Genomic DNA, 22,632 nt, shown 5'->3' with positions numbered 1-22,632 from the left:
ATCAATATACATTGTATTTGCTCAGTAAATACTATAATGATCTATGTGATTCCATAAACCATCAAAACTAACAAGATCCTCAGTAAATAATCCAAGTTTGTTCTTGAGGAAATATGAGTACATATGAAATTTCCTAGGAGAGTCTTTTCTTCTGAGAAGCTGGAGATCAGTATTCTCTTTAATGCAAACATGACAAATAGTTATACTTATTCTCAGAGCTATAAATACAAATGTGATTTGTTGTTGTGAAATTATATACAATTCTATTTTTTAAAAAAGTCTGGCACAACTTTAATCTAGTCACAAGGAAATACAAGACAAATCCAAATTGACGGACTTTTACAAAATAGCTGATCTATATTCTCCAAAAGTATTGTGTCCAGAGACATGAAGACTAGATTTTGACTAGACAAATGTTCTGTTCAAAAGAAGTCTAAAAAGACATGACAACTGAAATGAATACATGATCAGTATTTTATTTTATTATACAGGACTCTATTGGGGTAATTTGATGAAATCTGAGTACAGTCTACAATTCAATGCTACTATTGCATGACTTAATTTTCTGATTTAGATAACTTTACTATGGTTATGAAAGAGAATGCCCTATGGTCAAGAAATACATACTAAAGTATATTAAGATAAATGTCTGTAATCAGTTCTCAGTTTAGGGGAAAAAATTGTTTTAAGAGAAAGAATGCAAACGTGGAAATGTGGTAAAATATTAGCATTTGAGGAATCTGAATGTTTTTTGTAACTCTGAAATTAAAATGAATTTTTTTAAAGACTACATAAAGTATACAGGTCTTCAAGACCTTAGAAGTGTTGCTACTATATCACTAAAACCAAGCAAATTAACTTAGTTGTTGAATTTAGACTATATAATTCATGAAACCATGCCTTAAAAAATCACCTGTATAAATAATTGTGATACCTATTGCTTTCATAAGAACAATGTATTTTAAGATAAAAAAGGTTGATTATTTTCCTTTTATAATTGTGCTACTTATAAAGTCACACTACTATTTTAATAGAAAAATATCTTCAATACTATGGAAAATGACTGATATCATCAAATGTCACCTTTGACCAAGCTTTCAAAGATGTAAAAAATTCTTTCTTTATTATTGCCACTTCTTAAAACACATATTTAAGAAGTGTTTTGAGGCTTAATTACAAGTCAAAAAATTTGTATACTCTTATAAAATGAGCATAAGTTTCCCTTGGAAAGAAAAAAATTTAAGAGTGCTACCTAGAAATGAAATAAGGTCTGGTGATTCCATGTAAAAATAGGTTACTCCCATCACATGGACTTAGAAGGAAGGTTCCAGTAATGTGGCAATTTTATGGGTAATTCGTGAACTTTAAAATATTTGCAACAAACTTGTAATCATTTGACCACATAGTTTTCACCAAGGCCCAAACTCATGGTATCTTGCAGATAATGTGAGAGAAACCTGTCAAAAACTCTGTTTCATCTGTAGATTGATGTTCATCCTACATACAAAGTCTATCTCTAAACAGCCCTACTCATGTCTCCCATTGTTCCGTAGGCAAGCCAGAGAACACAGACACATACAGCCAAAACACATACGTGAGGTTTTGCCATTAGAATCATGAGGAAAGAGAATTAATACATTATGATTCGTTTAGCCATTGCTTGATTCTTACTTGGCCTGTTTGATTTCTTTTAAGCTTTGCTCATATAGATAAAAGGGCTGGTTTAGTCTTTTAAATCTTAAAGATGTTGCTTTTAGAACTGAATGTTTAGAACTGGAAATTTTCAAAGACTAAGAATATGTCCTAATACTTTGATAGGTTGACTGAAAAGTAACATACTTAAGAAGGTTGTAGAGACATTGAAATTAAGAACAATCTGACAGTAACCAGAAGGGAGATGGGAGGGGATAATGGGGAGAAGAGGGAAAGGGTTTTCAGGAACAACTATAAAGGACACATGGACAAAACCAAGGAGGGGTAGAAGCAAGGGAGGGAGGTGGGGATGGCTGGGGCAGTAGGGGGAGTAGTGTGGGTAAACGCAGACAACTATAATTAAACAATAAAATAATTTTTTTAAAAAGGTTTTGTGTCAATCAATTCTAAATTAGAATTATTGTGCATGTTTATAAATTAAGCAAGAACGTTCCCCCTCTCCCTTAAAAGAAAAATATTTGAGTCAAAAATGCTCTAACCTGACAGTGCTACTTGTTTACAAATTATATAGGGTCTGAGGGTTCTACTTGAAGAGGTCTTTCCTAGATGACCTGGATTTAGAGGGATCTTGTATTCATAAATTTAACAACACTGAAAGATAAATTCATTTCAATACAATGTACCTTTTTAACTTAACAATGAAAGAGAACCAAATAATATGTATGACCTAAATCTCATTATTTTTGTCCCAAAGAAGCAGTGGCGGTGGTAGAGGTCCATTAATTAGTAGTTATTATTTCCGATTACTTTTAGCTCAGTGTTCTCCCAAGGGGTACTGTAAGGGTTCTTAATTTATGGGGAAAATACTTCTATGATAAACTCATTTTGTGAGGGTTCAATTAAAGCCAAATTAAACTCAAAGGATGAAATAGCATTTCACAAATTTATTTGTCTTATTTTCCCCACAGTATCTCATAGGACTAGTGTTCTAATCACCACATTTTAGCTCATGATTTCTAATTACCTAAACATTTCTATTCTCTGTTCTTTGGACTCTTCACTGTTCACAAATTAGGAAAGTTTCCTCAGTAGAAATCACTGTCACTAAATTAATCTCTTTCTCTTCTTTCAAGATACTGTTTGCTGTTCTCCAAGTCACCTTTTGCAGAGAATGGTATCTGGATATAATCAATTGGGAATTTTCCTTCCCCCTCTAAGCCAATCTCATCTTCATCTGTTTGTTGGTTTTTGTTTGTTTATTTTTGTTTTTATCAAAAATAAAACTATTAGAAGAACTATTAGTAGAACTATTTTGCTTCAAGAAATTATGGACATATATGTTTACACACAGGCAGCTATGATTAGGTGGCCACCAATCATTGCTCTAAAATATCTAAAATAATGATTGCTACTTTATATAGGATAAACTCTATGATCCTTAGGAAGTACATATTTCTCCTAAATCCTACATAAAGAAAAAAATTAAATTTGTATTTTAGAGTAACACTTCAATTTACCATCAACTAAGAAGGAATAAGTCCATGTAAGTAATATCTAGAGAAAGGGATTTTTTCCCTCTATATAATTTTAATAAATTTTGTCTAAAATATAAAATTCTCTGCTTTCCTATTATTTAAAATATTTCAACACAATTTAAATTTTTCTTCAATGCAGGGTTATGATAAAAGTTACTTATTTCTGTGTCTGTCCTGTTATAGGACCCTTCTCAAACTGATTATCATTTGAAAAGCATTTATAGTCAAATAGGTTTGGAAACTACTACATACCAAATAATCCTAAAAGTGATTTCCAATTCAAATTAGCATATTAAGGTCTATTTACTTCTACAATAATTTTTAAAAAATAATGTTTCTCAAACTTGTTAACCAAAGAATATATTTACTAATACATCTATTAACATCAAGAATTTCCTAAGAAAAATTAAGAGGATCCTGCTTCTGATTATACTTTAAAAAAATTTTCACCATGAAAAATATATGCACAGATAATCATAGAACTATTGTTCTAAAGTAAAATAAATAAAATAAAGCCTAGAAAGGGGGGGAGAGAGAGAGAAAGAAAGAGAGAGATTAAAGAATATAGGCTATATTACAGACAAAATTAAAACTCTTTAAAAAGTGATATAAACTACGGACTATACACTTAGAGGTGTTTCTCACCTAGTGATTAAAAGTTAAAATATTAATTCCATTCTCACATAGCAAAATTAAGGTCACTGAAAATAAATCTGGAAAGACATTAGGACTCCTCACATTTGATCCACAACAGAGCAGCATTTGGAGTAATTATCAAAGTCCAGCTAAATCAGACAAACCATAAAAATAAAGGTAGTGGCTAAAAGCACTCATATTATTTTTCAAAACCATTAGCAACAGAATTCTTGTTAATAATAGCACTAAGATACAGGAGAAAATGAGAAGCTAGGAAATCAGATAATCCGAGGCTGGTGGATCAGTATAATAGGATAAAAGGCGCACATTTTTGTTTTCCCAAGAAAAGCAAACACTAGCCCCCCTACGATTGAATGCAAAAGGATCTGTTTCAGTGAGGAAGCATTCTCGGTGCCACCAGACCAAGGGCAGAGGTCCTTCACCAGATGATCAATAGAACCCTCAGGACTCAAAGGATCTGGTAACCTCCTAGAATTATGTGCAAAGAATTGTTTTGTGAAACAAATTCTTTTGTGAAACAAGTGATGTGAAAAAGAGGTGACACACAAGAGGTACTGAAAGTCTCATTATTCTGGATGCAATTCACGACAAAATCCAAACGGAGTATATTTGCTCCAGTGATGAAAACTTGTAATCAATATTACAATAAAAAAGTCAGGAGGGACTACATAGGAACAAGAGTAAGCAGCATTTTGCCAGTACCCAGGCCACTTCCTGAGATCAGGTGGGACTTGGGAGCGTGCTGCCCACGTTGCGGTGGCCTGAAGGAGCCCGTGCCTCCTTGAGCACCTGCTTCCACGGAGCCGAAGAGTGAGGGAAGGAGCAAAATACAAACACGAGACCCCTGAGCCTATAAAGACCCTTCTTTGACATGAGTGCCTAATTCGTAGCTGGAAAATCATGAAGGACCTGCAGGCATTGTTTTTTTGTCACAAACACCAAGAAGAAATTGAAGCTGTTCCCTCCCCCACCCCGTACCATCCCTTCTCCAGCATTATTTTTGTAACTTACTTTTCAAATTTGTATGACTAGGAAAGCATCTGAGGTCAAACTAAGACAAGATATATTTGCATCTTAGTTTTCAAAACCGAATTTATTATTTCTTCTCTTTTGAGGAAGCTTCATAAGCAGTGCCCAAAACATCCAGGGTAAACTTTAAAATAAACTGATAAATAAATGAGTGAATAAATGATCCAAAGGATGAAGAGATCACCTTTGAGGTTAAGAGAAAAATGCAGCCTGGCACAAGCTGAAGACGTGCACATTTAGATACCCCACAGGTAAGTGTCAGAAGCCCTCTTCTATGTGGTCAGAGGTTGAAGAAGGAACTACCGGGAAACTGAACCTCATAAAAGTTAATGAATCTGAATTTGAAGTTGGAAAATATTTAATTAACTCTTTGAAGATGGAAGTTGGACCCTCCGACTCTCTCTGGCTTTCTCCCGCTTCAGTTTTTCCCCATGTTTTATTATGTGGCATACTGCTCTTTGTGGAACCACCACCTGATGCACAAGAGAGAGTAGAGTAGTTAACCCATAGAATCAGGAGCCAGATGGCCTGGGTTAAACCCTGACACTGTTCCCTACTAGCTGCGTGACTGTGAACATTTGCTTAGTTTCTCTATGCCTCAATAGTGTACGATGCTCACCTGAGTTAACCTATTGCAGTAGTAACAGAGAGGGAGTTAGTGCTGCATAAATGTTAGGTATTTACACAGCACTTGGATATCTCCTTTGTGAAGCCTGCCCTCAGATCCCAGGTCAGTTTAGTTTCCTATTCTCTGAGCTCCTTCTATTGTAACCCACATGTAACTTTATTTTAGCTCTTACTACGTCACATTCTAATTGTCAGTTTGGGAGATGTCTCCAGATACTTCAATCTCCTGAAAGGCAGAGATCTTTTTCCCCATTATGGCATTCCCACTATGCATCGCAGTGTCTACATGAATGAAAGATCTCAAAATGTTCCATATTGCTGAGTGTTAGAGACAAAACTAACTGCTTTTAAGTACTTTGTTTGGCTCTTTCTTCCTGTCATTAACATGCTTCTTCAGGAAAATACTAATATTAATGAGGTTAACATCAATTACTGTGTGTCAACTTGAACAGGAAATATTTGGGGAGGAAAGAACTATAAACATCACATCAGAGACCTGTTTGACCATAAACTACTTTGAGTATTACTGTTCTATAATGGACTCCATCTCCAAGCTTAAACATGTGTAAAGTTGAATGGTGGCCACACTCCAAGACCTTCCACCACTTCTTGGTTGTGTCAACCCTGCAAAGTGCTGGGTTTGTTTTTGTGTGCTCATCACCTGTTTTTAAGAATTTAATACAGTCTATGCATCTATGTTCATAAAAACAATTCTTTGCACATAATTCTAGGAGGTTACCAGATCCTTTGAGTCCTGAGGGTTCTATTGATCATCTGGTGAAGGACCTCTGCCCTTGGTCTGCCTGACTTTATAAGAAGTAGGCCCCATAGTGCTCCCACCCACTAAGGAAACCTATAGCTGCTAGAAATTTCTACTTCCCTTTGTGGAAGAGGAATAGGTCCTGTCCAGCTTGTCTTTTATAACCTCCTTATTACTCTTCCCCTATGATAAAATTAAAAGTTCTCAAAACTTATAAACAGATAACTAGCTCTCTTGCCAACTATGACACAGTCCCTGCCTAAGGTGAGGGGATAAAATGAGGACTAACTAATGCTCCCCCCTTTCAGGAGCTTAGACAAATACACATTTTAGTACCAAGTGGCCGCTTTTTGATAGTGGTATATGACAACCAAAACATTCTATTAGAAAAGAATGAATTGCTAGCATTTGTTACATCTGCATTTTCAGTAACTTCTTTCTCTGATTGTTCTAGGCCAAGACAGGATCGACAATAGTGATCTAAAAACAGGTAGACACATGGGCAGAGAGAGCCACCGTGTCTGGAATAAATCCTGACAACCCACCGAAAGCCCCCATGAGACAGAGAGGCTTGCTGCTCCCTTTGGAGGGGCCACATAGCAAATATATCCTTGCTTCACCATCTAAGAGAAACCTAACTGGCTGAAAAGAGTAGCGACAGAGTCACCTTGAAGTTATTCTTCTGGGTCAATGAGAAAACCGAAAAGAAACAGCTTCTATTATTACCTTTTCATGGTTTCCAGGCCAACGCTGGCTCAACTGGATGTTACCTAAACATATTGTTAAATGATAACAAAATTCTCCCACACTCCATTCCATCTTCTCTGGCAAAAGCTGTCAGTATTACGTGAACAAGGGATCAGACTTCTTGCTCATTTGCCAAGGGTATAATACTCATGTCCTTCTCTGATTTTCTACCTTTCTTATTTTGTTTTGTTTGACTGAGAACATGAGAGAGATATTTGACTCCTGATGCGGTCACTGTTAGTTGAAGATACTAATCAAAAAAGAATAGTTCACCTTTGAATTCAGCCAAAATTGAGAATTGTACCCAGGACAAATTTCTGAATATTTTTCTCAACTGACTTTTCTTTTGTTTTATGCTGGTTTAATTCCCAGTTATAAATACTTAGATATGCTGACCCTTTCAGTGAACTTCTTAATAAAAAAGACATGTACAGTGTAATAAAATGGGTTTTAAATTCTAAGTAATGTATGCTAATGGCACATTATTAATGAAATATCTTCCTACTATTCATTTCTTGGTCTTAATTTTGCTAGAGTTCAGTTAATTATATCTTTTATCATATGTGTTATTTCTAATGTTATCATGACTAAAAATTAACCTATAAATAAAAAAATAAGAATTAACCAATAGAAAAAACTTAAACTGACACTCATTTTTACTAAAGTCTAAAGCTGTATCTGAGTATTAATAATTCATTTTTAAAGAAAGAAGTATGTTATGACAGAGAGAGGTTACATTATCAGCTCTTAATATAACTTGTTAAAATTAATTTTAAAAATTTAGTACCGGAAGAAAAAATGCTATCATCAAAAAGATGGATTTAAGTTGACACCTGCTGAGTATGCTTCCTGATATATTTTCTAATTGAATCATAAACCTTTCAAAGGAAATTGAACATTTTTCCTTTTTTTATACTGAAAAATAAAGAATAAGATATTCTTTACACTTTTTTAACAAGTAGGCAAATTGTAATGCCTATCAATGTATATCAAAATTAATATGAAAAGTGATAGCAATGGTGATGATAGAAATCTCTTGTACCCACCCAGAAAGTTGTACTCGTGAACTCATTATTCTAACAGAAAGTAGGAAGCTGTTTCTCAGGTGTGATGCCACTTCATAGAGTAAATTTCATAGTTAATTCTACCTCTTCAGCTCCCTTCCGCACCTAAGACATAGTTATTTAGCCATAAAAGTCGTATTTCCTGCAAACTTCAAATACGACATTGGAACACCTTGGTGGCAGATACTACATTTTACACTGCCCTGCCTCGAAAGGCCTATGAGCTACAAATAGCATTTTTAAGCGAGTGTCATTTCCTAATTCAACCAGGATTTGCCTTGTGCCTACAATGTGCCAGGCACCATGTGACAAACACACACGTTTTCAGCTCAGGGTGAGATCCAAAACCGGGGTAGGGCGATCAACAAGGGCCACAGCTCACTCCAGTCACCATTGGCTCCCTGTGGCCATCCCTGTCTCTTCAGAGTGTAGTTGTCCTTCATTAAGTATTTCAGTTCAGGCAAGAAGAATGTGTTAGGTTCAATAGACAAGAAACATTCAGAGCTAAGAAAGTCTGTAGATAAAAACAGTAATTGAAGAAAATGTCAGGAGTTGATTGTCATTACATTTTGATACAAATGGTTGATATTGGGCTCTGTTGTGCTGTTATGGCTTGTTTCAAGGAAACATTTTTTTTAATTACAAAAAGTAAACAGAAACTACATGAAAATTAAAGAAACCTGGGCATGTACTCAGGAATCGAACAAGCAACCTTTCTGTTACGGGATGACATTCCAACCAACTGAGCCATACCGGCCAGGGCCTGATTTTTACATTACAATAAAAAACATAAAGTTTCGTTCGATAAACACCAATACTTTAAAATCTACTTGTATTGCATGTTGGGCCCAGTGTTGTTGGTGGCTGGGTTGTGGCAAAAAAGAAAGTGAGACAAGAGTAGATAGAAAGGGAGAAAAAGAGAAAGGCAGTGAGGCCTGGGGGAGGCTGGCGCACAAGGCTTGTGGGATGCGTCTGGCCCACAGCCTGTCTTGGGGTGGTCTGTGAGCTCAGCTGGCTTTTCTCTTTGTAAACCGATTGGAAAAATCAAAATAATAAGGATATGTCATGATGTAAAAACTGTGTGAAATTTAAGTTGCAGGGTCCACAAATAAAGCTACATTGGAATATAGCCACGTTGCTTTGTTTCCATGTTGTCTATGCCTGTTTTGTAATATACCAGCAGAGGTGAGTAGTGGAGGTGGAGACTATATGCTCTGCAAAGCTGAAAATATCAACTATTTATCCTTTCAAGAAAAGGCTAGCTCTGCCTTTAGAAAAGTAGGAAGAATGCAAAAGAAAGTCACAAGCTAATTGACACATGAAGGGAGAAACCCTGGTTAAAGGTCGGGGAGGGAGGATGAAAGAGGAAATGGAAATAAGAACAATTACAGCTATGATTTACTGAACACACACTATATGGTAAAAACCATGTATGGTATTTCCAATCTTCAGTGAAACCATAATGAGGCAACTGAGGCTCAGAGAGGGTAAGTTATTTATCAGTGAACGACAAAGTAAACTTACTCTTTCAGAAAAACAGCAATGACACCAGACTTTAAGTGAAGAACAAAGTTTGGGGGTCAGGAGAAAATTTCTACTAACAGTTTGAATCTGTATGATCCATATTGGAATAATATGGACACTTTAGGTAGAATTAGGGATCATCTTTTATTTTTCTCTTTCTTTCAAACACAAGTTTTGTCAATGATAATAACAGAAAATACATAATGCTTACAATGTGTCAGAAGCTGTTATAAATACTTTCCATGTATTTACACTAATCCTCTAAACTGTGAGGAAAACACAAATATTCATATTTAGCTCTAAGGCATGAAGAGGTTAAATAAATTACTCAAGGCCACAAAACTCAGAAGTAGCTTTTAAAATACACTATACTGGTATTAAACTGTAGCAGGTATCAGAATTATCTGGAGAGCAGGTAACACACAGATTACAAGGCCAGCCTCTAAGTTTCTGATTCAGAGTCTGGATAGAGACTGAGAATATAGATTTGTAACATGTTCTAGGTGATGCTGTTGCTGCTGATTTGGAAATCACATTTTGAGAACTATTTCTCTACAAGGTCTGTCTGGGAAAAGTCCAGTCGCTGTTTCTATAACGTGAACAGTTTGCAAGACATTGATGTAACCTAGCAGCCAAGGAGAGTGGACTGGAATGAGCATGTGTGAACAATGACAACTTCACTGTACTAGTCAGTGAGGGCTGTAGACACCGTTGAGTGAGCATGTGTACTGTGTGGCCATCACAATCAAAATAACTGAGCAAGTAGAGCAACAAATCTGCATCAGATTTTGCATTAAGCTTGAACATTCCTCTGCAAAAACTATTTGGACAATTCAGAAGGCTGCAGCTATGGGCAACTGGTGATTGGCAGCTGGTGACTGGTGAATGTGTCCTCTCATGCATCACATCTCGTAGAGTTTTTTTGTGAAACATCAAATCACCCAGGTGACTCAGCCCCACTACAGCCCAGATTTGGTGCCCTGTGACTTCTGGCTTTTCCTAAGACTAAAATCACCTTTGAAAGGGAAGAGATTTCAGACTGTTGCTGAGATTCAGGAAAATACCATGGGGCAGCTGATGGCAATTAGGAGAACTGTGTGAGGTCCCAAGGTGCCGACTTTGAAGGGGACAGAGGCATCATTGTCCCATGAACAATGTTTCTTGTATCTTCTTCAATAAATGTCTCTAGTTTTCATAGTACATAGCTGGATACCTTCTGGACAGACCTTGTATTGCCTCTTTATTATTTCTGTGTACTACCACCTAGTTATCCTGCTCTCAATTTTTTAATTGATTGATTGATTTTTAGAGAGGGAGAGAGAGAGATTTACTGCTCCACTTATTTATGCATTCATTGGTTGATTCTTGCATGCACCTTGCCTGGGGATCAAACCTGCCACCTTGGGTTTGGGGATGATGCTCCAACCAACTGAGCTACCCAGCCAGAGCCTTGTTCGAAGTTTTTAAGGCTTTTCTTCATTATAAACTCTTATCAAAATTTACCTGGATTCTTGGGGAAAACTGGTCTTCTAGGGGGTTTCTTTCCATCATTCTCCCAATTGAGGTGCTCTTACACATCACTGGACAAGTTCTATTTCTGAAACACTTCTCTCAAGTTACTTTTCTGCTCAAAAACTTTAACCATCATGTGTAATTTCAACATCAAAGACTAGTTTTGAAGACATTTTGTAATCTGCCCTTATGCTACATATCACGTCATTCACAGCTGACCATTTATTTGACACCTTAGTTTTTGTCTGCACAGCACTCCTATCCCTTTTCTATTGTAGTAACAAACTGATCCCTTGGCCTATCAGAGGCCTTCCCTGAGACTTTTTAAACAGAGGTTAACAGGGCAGCTGTTAGGATGTGAGCAGGAGGCTACCATGGGTACCTATCCTACTGAGTGGAGAAACTGGCCTGAGAATTAAGTCATCGCATGAGGGAGAAATCAAAACAACAGATGGTGAAATACAGCTTGAAACTTAAGTGCAAGTTGCTCAGGTCTCCAGATATCCTCTAGTTTCTGTTCTTCCAGTTGTTTAATTGTTTAGCTCCATATTCTGTGAATTACTACATTTCTCTTTAATAAATGCCCCTCCCTTCTCTGATATAAGAAGCAGAGATGAGAAATAGAGGAACAAAGACATCACTTGCAAGCTCAGAGTCCTGGCCAACGTCTTTATCACTAATACATAGAATAGGCCCCAGATGCTGGTCTCCGCTCTTTTCACTGTCTCCAATGGCAGCCTCCACCAAGGTATGCCTGAAGTGCAAGGGAAACTCTTTCTTTCCCTCTACCTATACAAGGCCTGCTCCTCCTTCAAGACCAAACTCAAGTTCAAATCCTTCATTATGTTTTTCTAGCTTGCTCTTCCTCACAAAAAATATCCCTTCCCTGAATTCCTTATGTAGTTAAAGTCTTACACAAATTACTTGATAAGTTAATATGGTATTATATCCTTTTTTCCTTTCATATTGCTTTGTGGGTTAGTCTTCTTTAGTACTAGATTTGAAAGCACCTGAAGACACTAAATTGATTTCAAACTTCAGAAAAAAATGCTTGGAGAAAAGGTTTTCATAAAAGAAATATAATGAGTTGCTCCAGAGTTGAGCTGGGGGTGAGGATGGGTGGTGGAGAGTAGGTCAGAGCTACACAGTAAGACACCTTGTCGCAGTTCTCAGGGTTGAGTGATGAGATGGGAGAAGCCAGAAGACCTGAGAAACCAGGTCCAGGATTTCTTTCTGTTATGCCCTCAAAAGGAACTCTCCATTCCGTATACATCCTCTACTTCACATCATGGGGAAGCACCAGAAAGTGAACACTGGTGTTCATTTCTCCCTGCTTTCTGCTACTCCAGATACTGCCCACCTGCAACAGCACAGTTCCACCTCATCCTGATCACCCTGCACAGAAGTCAGAGGAGACCCCTACCTCCCGGGATCACTTTCTCAGAACTCCGAAACTGCTTGTCTGCCTAACTCCCAGCAGCCTTTCGTATATTCATATTTTATTTCTCAGACTAGAGGGGAAGTAAGCTTCTTCTACTTCTTGAAATCCCCATTCATCTTTGCACAATATTTTTAAATAGTAGGGGCTCAATTAGTGAGTTGGTGACTACATTATACCTCCAGATACTGATTTATTTCAAGGAAATAAAGAAAATGATTCAGTTAAGAAATATTCATCAAATTCCTGTTGTGTGTTAGGCAGTGGATTGGGTGCTGAGAAAAATAAATAATACTTGCCCTTGGGTGCTTAGAGTACATATGGGGAGGCAGACCCCTAATTAGATATTTTAATAGAATATGCTAAGAGCTTTGAGAAAGGCATAGGGAGATGCTGTGGGAGCATGGGCTAGGGGCTCCAGCTCAGATAAAACTTCCTGGAAGAAGTGACACATGAGCCGTCATAAAGGATCAATGAAAATTAGGCGAAGGGGAAGAAGAGGGTAAGGAGACGGGAGACAGTACAACACTGAACTGACAGGGTTTCAACACTGAACTGACAGGGTTCAGTAGAGGCTGAAAAATATGAGGTGCGGAGAGGCACAGATGAGGCTGGAGAAGGCAGGTGCTGGGTGAAAGAAGGCTTGGCTTCTAATCCTAAGTAGGTGGGGTTTTGTGCTAACAGTGATGAGGAGCCATTGAAGAGCTTCAAATGGGAGAGTGGTGTACGCTTGGCAGATGTTTTAGAGCTAAATAAAAATAAGGATAAGGAATCCAATTGCAAAACAAAACAAAACTATTTTAACAGTCCAAATGAGAGGTGATAAAGACCTAACCTGGGCCTTGAAGACAATAGAGGGGAGGAAATAGACTTGGAAATCTTTAGGTGGTGTGGCAAAATAATCCCGATGATCGTTTTGATGGTAAGGAAGGGGGTCAGACAGGGAAAATGGGTCATAGTTTCTGCTTCAGGAATTATTGTTGGCATTAACCTGGCCTGGGGAAGAGGAGCAGGGATCAGGGGAATAATAAGCTCTGGTTTATCCATGCTGTGTTGGAAGTGGGACATCTAAGGGATCAAGTGAGCAGGCGTTTAGCTCTAGAAGCAGGAAGCTCTGGGGTGGGACCAGCGCTGGAGCCAGCTCAGGCAGCCAGTCACACACAGTGACAATCGGTCATGACAGGTACATCTGTCATTCTCATTTAATCTGATTTTGTGACTATTATTTATTTTAACTTGAAAAAAGTTACTATAGCACTTCCAGAAAATGTTATATGGAGCACTTTAAAGATAAAATGAAACGGTCATTGAGAAATTGATTTAAAAATAACAAATATGTAGCTCTTTGACACACAGTGGCCTTTAGGAACACCACATCAAAATATGATGGCAAGGCTCCCCTTGTCAGTTTAACATTATATATGTGTATGTATATATGTATAGTTTTAACTAATACAACAAAGTGCTTAGTTTGTGCCAGACACTATGTACATCAATATCAATACTTAGATACCATAGGTGGGTTTTATTATCAGTTCCATCTCATAGATTAAATGACTGACACTCATAGAAGACAAGCAATCTGCCCAACGCCACACAGCTGCCCAGTGGCAAGGCTGGAATGGAAAGCCAAGTCCGTCTGGCTCCAAAGCTCCAAGACATTAAGCATTGAGTTCTTCTCTTTCACTCAGTCCCTTTGCCCCCTTTTTTTCCATCATGAGAGGATATCTGGCACAAAAAGCAATAACCTGAATAATCCAGGAGGAGGCAAGCTAGTACAGAAATTTTAACATAGAAAATAATACATAACTAACTGATGTCTAAATGAATACATGCATCAATCCACATATTCATGCTTCTGAATACTATATTTAAAACCCAGTGAGTATAATGGGTTTAGAGGGCAGTTTTGATTTACATATCAAAATTTAATTTAGCTTATTTTTTGGCTCAGGAATATTTTTTCTAGGAATAATACTTTCAAAGATACTAACATGAGCATAGAAAGAAATGAAACTGTGAAAGTCCTAATATCTATCAACAGGAGTTACTTAGTTAAATAATAATAATACAATCAGACCTGGCTGGTGTGGCTCAGTGGATTGAGTGCCAGACTGTGAACCAAAGGGTCGCCAGTTCGATTCCTAGTTAGGGCACATGTCTGGGGTGTGGGCCAGGTTCCCAGTAGGGGGCACACAAGAGGCAACCACATGTTTCTTTCCTTCTCTTTCTCTCTCTCTTCCTCTCTCTAAAAATGAATAAAATATTTCAAAAATGATATAATCATACAATATCCTACAGAGGATAATGGAGACCATTTTGTATGTATTGGCAAAATTTATACTAGAGAGGTTCATTATATGTTTTTAAAAATTGCAGAGGAATTTGTAGAATTTAGGTATATAGTGCATGCACATGCATCAGTGTGAAAATGTACAAGCCAAACCATTAATAGGGATTAATTTAGGGTACAGCAATTAAGTGTAGAGAGGTGAAAGAGACCTAACAATTGTTACTTTATACACTTAAAATGTGTACATACACACACACACATTTATATATAACAGTGGGCATGTATTGCTTTTGGAAAGAAATAATTAAGATTGTTCTAAATCCAGTGAGTCAACAAATCTAATAAAATCAATTTACATTTAGCCTTATGCAAATAAATTATGCTACATCTACATCACAGAATATCATGTTGCTGCTGAAAAGAATGTCAGACCAGATTGCACTGACATGGGAGGAGGGCATGAAATATTAATGAAAAAAGCACATTGCAGAACAATATGTCTAGTTTGATCTCATTTTTTAAAATCAGATTTATATATTAATTCTTATATGTGTGTAATAAAATTGTAGAATATTCAACAAAGTGTAAATAAGATTGGTGATCCTGGGAATTGGGAATGGAGGGGAGAAAATGTGAAGACTTTACTTTCTCCTTAATATATATTTAATATTTTAAGTTTTATAATGAAATGTATTACTGATAATTTTTTAAGAAAATTATTCCTAACAAAATGTATTTCTAGCAGTCGATCATTTTATCTTTTATTCCAGTCTTAAATATTTGATATCATAAAATCTACAAGTATACTAGAAAAAATTTCAGATTCATGTTTATGAAATCTGTAATTTAGCATAACTTTACATATTTAATTATGCACAAAGGACTGTACAAAAGGTAAAAATACTGTAATATATTTTTAAAATACTAATTTTTCTTTCTTCCCATTATCAATGTAAATCTGGCCCTCTTCACATAATGTCCTAAATGATAAATGATTTTCCATAACATTTTCATGAATAATCTAAATAATCTCAATTTTATCAATTCTTTCCCCCTTGTTAATGTCAGGAAACATAATCAAGTGTTCCACAAAGCTTCCCCTTTTCACAAATTTGTGTTATTTCTGAAACAAACCCAGGCTCTAGAAACGCTCCCGGGTTCATTTGGGAAGTGGAGCCACCTCCCCCCTGGTGACCCTACAACTTAGTTTTCTTCTCTATCTGGGAAGGCCTCTGGTGAGACCCCAGACCCCACTGCCCTACAAATCAGGATGTGTCTTCACGTACGGTCCTTAGCAGGAACATCCCATCTCTGTTCTAGCTCTTTCCACAGCACTCGCACTCCATTATCTATCTGACAGTCTCACTCCTGTTTCTGAGAGCCTACTCACGCCTTCCTAAGCATTTCTCTTTCCCTTCTTGGTTATCTTTAGAGGAACTCAATCCAAGAACCTCTCTGATTTCTCCTAAGGGTTCAGCAGGAAAGTCTTGCCACCTGAGAAGCACGTATGAGAATTTTCCTAATGAGGAAGAGTCCATTCTGATTTTTCCAACCTTTGGCATCTTCCAGGTTGGTAGACACCTCAGACCCAGACTTCCTCACCATTAGACCAAAGTGGCAGGGCCCTGCAAGGGAATGCTGTGGGAGAAGCCTATGATTTCAGCCGGAGCACCAAGGATTATGATCACAAAATGTACCTATAATTAAGGGGCTTAAGGGAAGAAAGAGACTCATTTAGATCAGCTTGCAAATTGCTCTAATTTTAACAAATGATATAGAGAGATTATCATACCCTAAACATCTCTTACATAAGGCATTCATTGAAAAGATCATATTTCCCTAAGGTGTTTGGAGAAGTAGTATCAGAGAAGTAAATTTGAGCAATAAATGAGAATTTCATATAAGGATAGAAGGGTGGCCCTTGTCTCAAAAGTGTAGAGGGACAATGAATATTATACTGGAGAGAAAGTGGTAAAGCCCCTCTCTTTAATCACTGGTGGGGTTTGCCTTCTCTCATACCAAGCAAACATGATTGGAAAGCAGCCACCTACAGTGGTTTGGAGAGCCAAGACTTCCAGTATGTGCAAGTGAGACTTGCATGCTTGGCATTCACTTGGAGGCTAGAAGGCTAGAAGGCTAGATGGGACAAACTGGGGAAGCAGCTGTGTCTCTTTGTTTTTATCACAAGTGGCAGGAGTGATGCCAAAGTGATATTAGATGAACAATCTTGTTTTTTGAGGGATTCAAGAAGAAGACGAGATTTTTATACATTCTAACTATTGAGAAAATAGTACAACTCTGTTCTTTGCTTGAGAAAACACAAAGTTATATTAACAGAGACTGCCTTTTTTAGAATTGTATTAATTATAAATCAAAGTTAACACTTAGAATTATGTCCATGTGATATTAAAAAGTAATCTCAGTATTCAACCCTTTATTTCATGGAGATGCCAACTTAAAATATCTTAAAAGCCAATTTTGAAGATCAAATCTAAGTTATGGTATAATAACTAAGCATGAACTATGTCAGCTCCACCACATCACCAATGAAGATTAAATGCCTCCAACTGTGAAAACATAGATAACTAAGCAATTTTATTTGATGACTATGAAAGCGGATTACATGCAAATTCTTTTAAAATTAGTATAAAGAGGGTCACATCTATCTTTTATCAAAGATCTTTTGTAAATAAAAAACATGAAAATAAAACTTATCACTGAATAGAGACTGCAAATTCTTAAAGGAAAAGGTCCAATTAATGACAAAATATGCCTAGAATAAATTCTAAAATAATTTAGCAGAAAATTCAAACTTTACTATGATAAGATTTCAATACAAAACTTTGCTATGGTATTGAGTAACCTCATGGCCTGTAATATTAGTTTGCAGGGTTTGAAAAATACAACTAGTTATCAGCAATCAATTTGTGACTCTGTTATCCCAAGACAGTGTTTGCTACCAGTGGGAAAATGCTGCTTATGCTCTACCTGCTACTACACACTTCATACCCTGCTAATTAGCACTTAATTTCCCCTTTGCTTGGGGAATAGTGATTATTGCCTTCACCTAATACAACAAAGGACTACCTTAACAATCAGTTTTCAAAAATTAGCCGATGATCCATAGACAACACTCATCACTCCACGAGCGCCTTACACATTCCATCAGGATGTAATAACTACGACAATGTTCAAGCTCTGCTAGAGAAAGTAAATGCTATCATAAATGCAGAATAGCCGCTTTGATTATTTTAGGGACTATAAAACTTTGAACATTGTGTCCTTTGGTATGAAAATTTCAATTAACAGTTTTAAACTTGCATATTAAAAGATTAGGGCATGACTTAAAATTTTTAACATGAGGTGGCACAAGATACTAGTTTCTATAAAGTACATTTTGAAGAGGTAAAGCACAAACTTTTATATTCTTTAAACTATAGAGAGAGACTTGGTAACATGTAACCATTATTCTTGGTAAAGAAAATAATTATAAAAGGTGAGAGATGACTTCTAAATTTTGTCTGTGGTTTGCAAGAGCAGACTCTAATTTGGAGACAAACCTTTCTATGAAAATATATTTTTCTTTATATTCATAGATCAAAGCATGTAATAGTGTTCAATATTATTTTCTTTTTACTGAATCGTGTAAATGTCGTAAGGTCTCGATCTTAGGCCCGAATGTACAGTTACAAAAGGCAAGTCTGCTCTACAGTCTAAGCCTGAACATATGCTACACTTCATTCAAATAATGGGTTTCAAGTAGAAATTTATGAAATCTGGGTTATAATTCAGCTGATGATGAAAGCATCAAAATCTAGATATTCTAACTTATAACCATGAATTTACAATGTACACATAATGCTTGCATGTGTATCACTATCAATTAATTACTATCGTGCACAGTGGCAGCATGCCACATAAATGAATACGCGCAGTCAAGAAAATGAAGCCAAAGCACTTACTAGTCTCAAGAGGAGTTAAGAAAAATATTAACCAAATTTCCAAATCCTCATTTCTAATTAAATCTATTTAATAAAAAATATGACAAACTACCAAAAATGTGAGCCAAAATAATTTAGATAAGTGAAGCAGCAAATGATTACAAAGAAAATTGAAAAAGCCATACCAAACACTTAAGAGGTATAAGGTGAAAAAGAGAAAAGAATATAAAGTTTAACTAAGTGACCCAAACCGTATTTGTGGTTTATGGTATCCTAGAGAAAGACTAAAGAAGCATTTAGAAAAATTAATGGAAAAGCTCAACATTTAATGCTTATTATGCAAGTAAAAACAGAAGCAAACAAAGTTAGGTTTGGGTTAAATGAGATATGGAGTAGTTTTATAAAGTAAAAACAAGGCAACTTAGCAATTGTATATGGGGAAATTTTAAGGAGTAAATTATCAAAGTAGTACATGGGGAGACGCATGCATAAATCCCATTAGCAATAATGTGTCCTCTGATCCTGGTGATACTCACTTTTAAGTGATGCCATAACCACTGTAACAATCCTGTGTTTATGGCAGTATTCATCTACTCAGGTCCCCAAAGACAGTGAACTTAAATGTAGTGTTATTCTTCCTTTTGCATTTACCAATGATGTATTTAGTTTTATAGGCTCTAGTCACAGATAGACCCTTTTTTATGTCTCACTGTGGTGTGTAATTTTTTAAAATAACTATATTTGAAATAATTAGTACTGCTGGATATAATCACTAATTTCCTAAAACTGAAAAAGGCAACTTAATATTTCTGCATAGCAGCTATAATATACAATATTGCACAAAACTAAATTATTACAAATAGTGCCGGCAGTTTTCTATACACAGTACTTACGATAATTATAAAAAATCATCTTCATTACTGCTTGCTAGGATTTTTAAAACAGTTTAATTTGGATAGGTTACAAAATATATTCAAATCACACAGATATAATTACTGGAAACCTAAGAAGCTATAAAATGTTCCCAACCAAATCCCTTTGACCCTGTTAATGTCTATTTCTTGTTAATATAAGGCAAACATTGTTTGTAGCGTACATTTGTGATAGAATATAAAAAAGGAGGGGGGTTAGAAAATCCCTTAACAGTTATTATTGATTCCACCACTTACTGACTGAGAGTTAAATGCTGTTTACAAAACAGAACAGATGCAGATGCTGACAAAAAGGTAAACAATTGTTGCATGGCTTCCTGCCAGATTCTGAACCGATATATTAAACTCCAAGTGAAGCACATTTCCCCTATGGATTGCACTTATTGCCACTTCATTTCCTGTGTGCTCCGTCTCTCCATTGCAGTGCCTGGCACTGAGCTATTTCCAGTTCTCTGCTGACCCCTGAGGCCTGCTGCTACCACCCGCAGCCATTAGAGAAGGGAATTGCATGTGTCTGACACGGCCTGAAACCAATTATTTGATATTTTCTTCAGAATGATGCCCAACTCTGTTGGGAATGAGCAATCATGAAATAATTTACCTCCTGATTTAATTTTTTCCTGCACAAATTAGTTGTAGACCGAGCTGGCTATACACAGATGCCTGTGACATAGCTCTGTCTTATCAAGATGATACTTGAAATGAAGCAGTGGTGTCTGAATTGAATAGGTTGGGGAATCCCGCTTTAAAGAGGCATTGACAAGTTTATCAGATATACTGATCACATGTACTCTCTGTTGATTGAAAATGACAGAACCTTAAAGAACAATCAGGACAGCAGAGAAACCACAAGGATGCAAACCTTATCAGGGTATTTAATGTTTTGAAACATCTGTCTGATTTCTGGTTTCCTTTTGGTGGCCCAGAAACCTTGACACATTATCAAAATTTAACAAAAAACAAATTCACATTGATTCATGACTGAGTGACTTTCATTAAATTTTGTAATTTAGTAATTCTGTTTTCAGATGTAGTCATAAATGTCAAAAAATTTTTTTGTAACTCAAATCTCTACAAGGCTTTATATGTTGTTCTCTGTATGTTACAGAAATAAGGAAAAACACAAGATTATCACTCATCAATGAACAAAGAACACTTACTTAAATTTGTACATATTTAATCCAAATAATGAAATGTTAAGGTCAACTGCTCAAGCTCAATAAAGACAACAGAGGTCTCCTCAGAGGGACTGGCTGAACATAAGCTTCGGCCAAATCTGTGCAGTAATTTCTTTTCTATAAAGTTGAGCAAGGATTACTCTCATTTGTGCATACTGATTTCACATCAGATCTTAGCTATTAAATCTTAAAAGGGCTGTGATTGCTGTGTCTTCCTACTTTTCTTCAGGGTATAGGCTCCACCAACTACTAGACTCATGTACCAATAACCATGAACTTTACGGCTTTTGTAACCATGACTAAGAAAAACGATAAGAAAAAGTGTTCATTAAAAGTACACCCTCTTTTAAATAGCTGAAGGATTATGATTTTATTGTGCTACAAAAAAACACATTAAAATGATGATTATAATGGATTTCAGTATGATTTGGAAAAAAGATACAGGAAGGCACTATAAAACAATTTTATAACATAACTTTCTCTGACAACAATCATAAAATTTGGAGGTAATTTCTCTCGTTTCAGGATAGATTATTTCTCAAACCTCAGTATCTATTCCAGTAATTATTATATTTAGCACTGTTATTTTTTTGCTAATGAAAATGCTAACACTGAATTTTAAACTTAATTTCTACCTTGGAGGACAAACAATATAATGCCAGTTATTCTAAAATCAGCTCAGTATATACAGAAATCTAAAAATACCAAAAATTCAAATTAGTCTTTTATATTTTAATGAAATTATAAAACCTTATTAAATGCTTGTCTCTCACTAGCTTTTACTTGCTAACTTAGTACTTACTATTGTTCTGTTATCCTTAAACTAGTAATAGGGTAAGATAAACTACATTTATCTAAATAATAGGCAAGGGCTTTATGTGTTTTACTCAATGTTGAAGAGAGATCTCAAAAGCAGACATTGATCAGTTTAATTAAGGCAATATACCTTTTTATCCCACACCCCAAGGACATTTTTTCCTTATTGCTTATTTATTTATTTATTTATTTTTTAATTTTCAAAAAAGGATTTTATTTACTTTGTTTTTAGACAGAGGGGGAGGGAGGGAGAAAAGCATCAATGTGTGAGAGATACATCAGTTGGTTGCCTCTCACACTCCCCCAAATGGGGACCTGGCCTGCAACCTGGGCATGTGCCTTGACTGGGCATCAAACCTCATATGACTTCATAGACGTAACACTGACGGTTGAAGATTTTCATACCTACGTATAAATAATGACGATGAAAATGTTCTAACATAATGTAAATTTTTAAGTTGATTTTCCTAAGAAACAATGTTATAGTGCAGGATCAAACATTACAACTCTCAGTCTCCAATTAAAAAGACTCTACCTTTAAAGGAATCTATCCTATCAATGATTTTTCACTTTTTAACCTTTTCTTCTTGAACCCTTATGAAAAAAAAAAAGTTGGGGTACTAATAACTGAGTATTAGGATAATAACCAGAAGCCAAATATTACATTTTCTGAGAACCTGAGAAAAAAATGTTAATTAAACAATATCCAACATTATAATAGTTCACTGGAAAATAACCATATATTGAACAAGAATTTAGGGATGCACGTATACACATAAAAACCTATACATGTTTTCATAAAAAAATAACAGAACTAAGAACTAGCATTTATTTTTATGTTCGCAAATTCAAGATGTAGAGAAACAAATAATTTTCAGAATTCAGAAAAGGTTTAGGAAGCTTGCATGGAGAGTTAGCAACTCTTT

At 36.0% G+C, this 22,632-nt stretch overlaps 1 protein-coding gene across 6 annotated transcripts in view; it reads right to left on the bottom strand.

Moving 5' to 3' along the window:
* Positions 1-22,632, bottom strand: part of KIAA0825 (KIAA0825 ortholog) — a 381,528-nt gene that overhangs the window by 273,429 nt on the left and 85,467 nt on the right. The gene's annotated exons all lie outside the window — the stretch shown is intronic.

Source organism: Desmodus rotundus, chromosome 1 (genome assembly GCF_022682495.2).
Source record: "Desmodus rotundus isolate HL8 chromosome 1, HLdesRot8A.1, whole genome shotgun sequence".
NCBI classification, from domain to species: domain Eukaryota; kingdom Metazoa; phylum Chordata; class Mammalia; order Chiroptera; family Phyllostomidae; genus Desmodus; species Desmodus rotundus.
The sequence above is the reverse complement of the archived record's forward strand: the minus strand, read 5'-3'. Positions and strand labels throughout refer to the sequence as shown.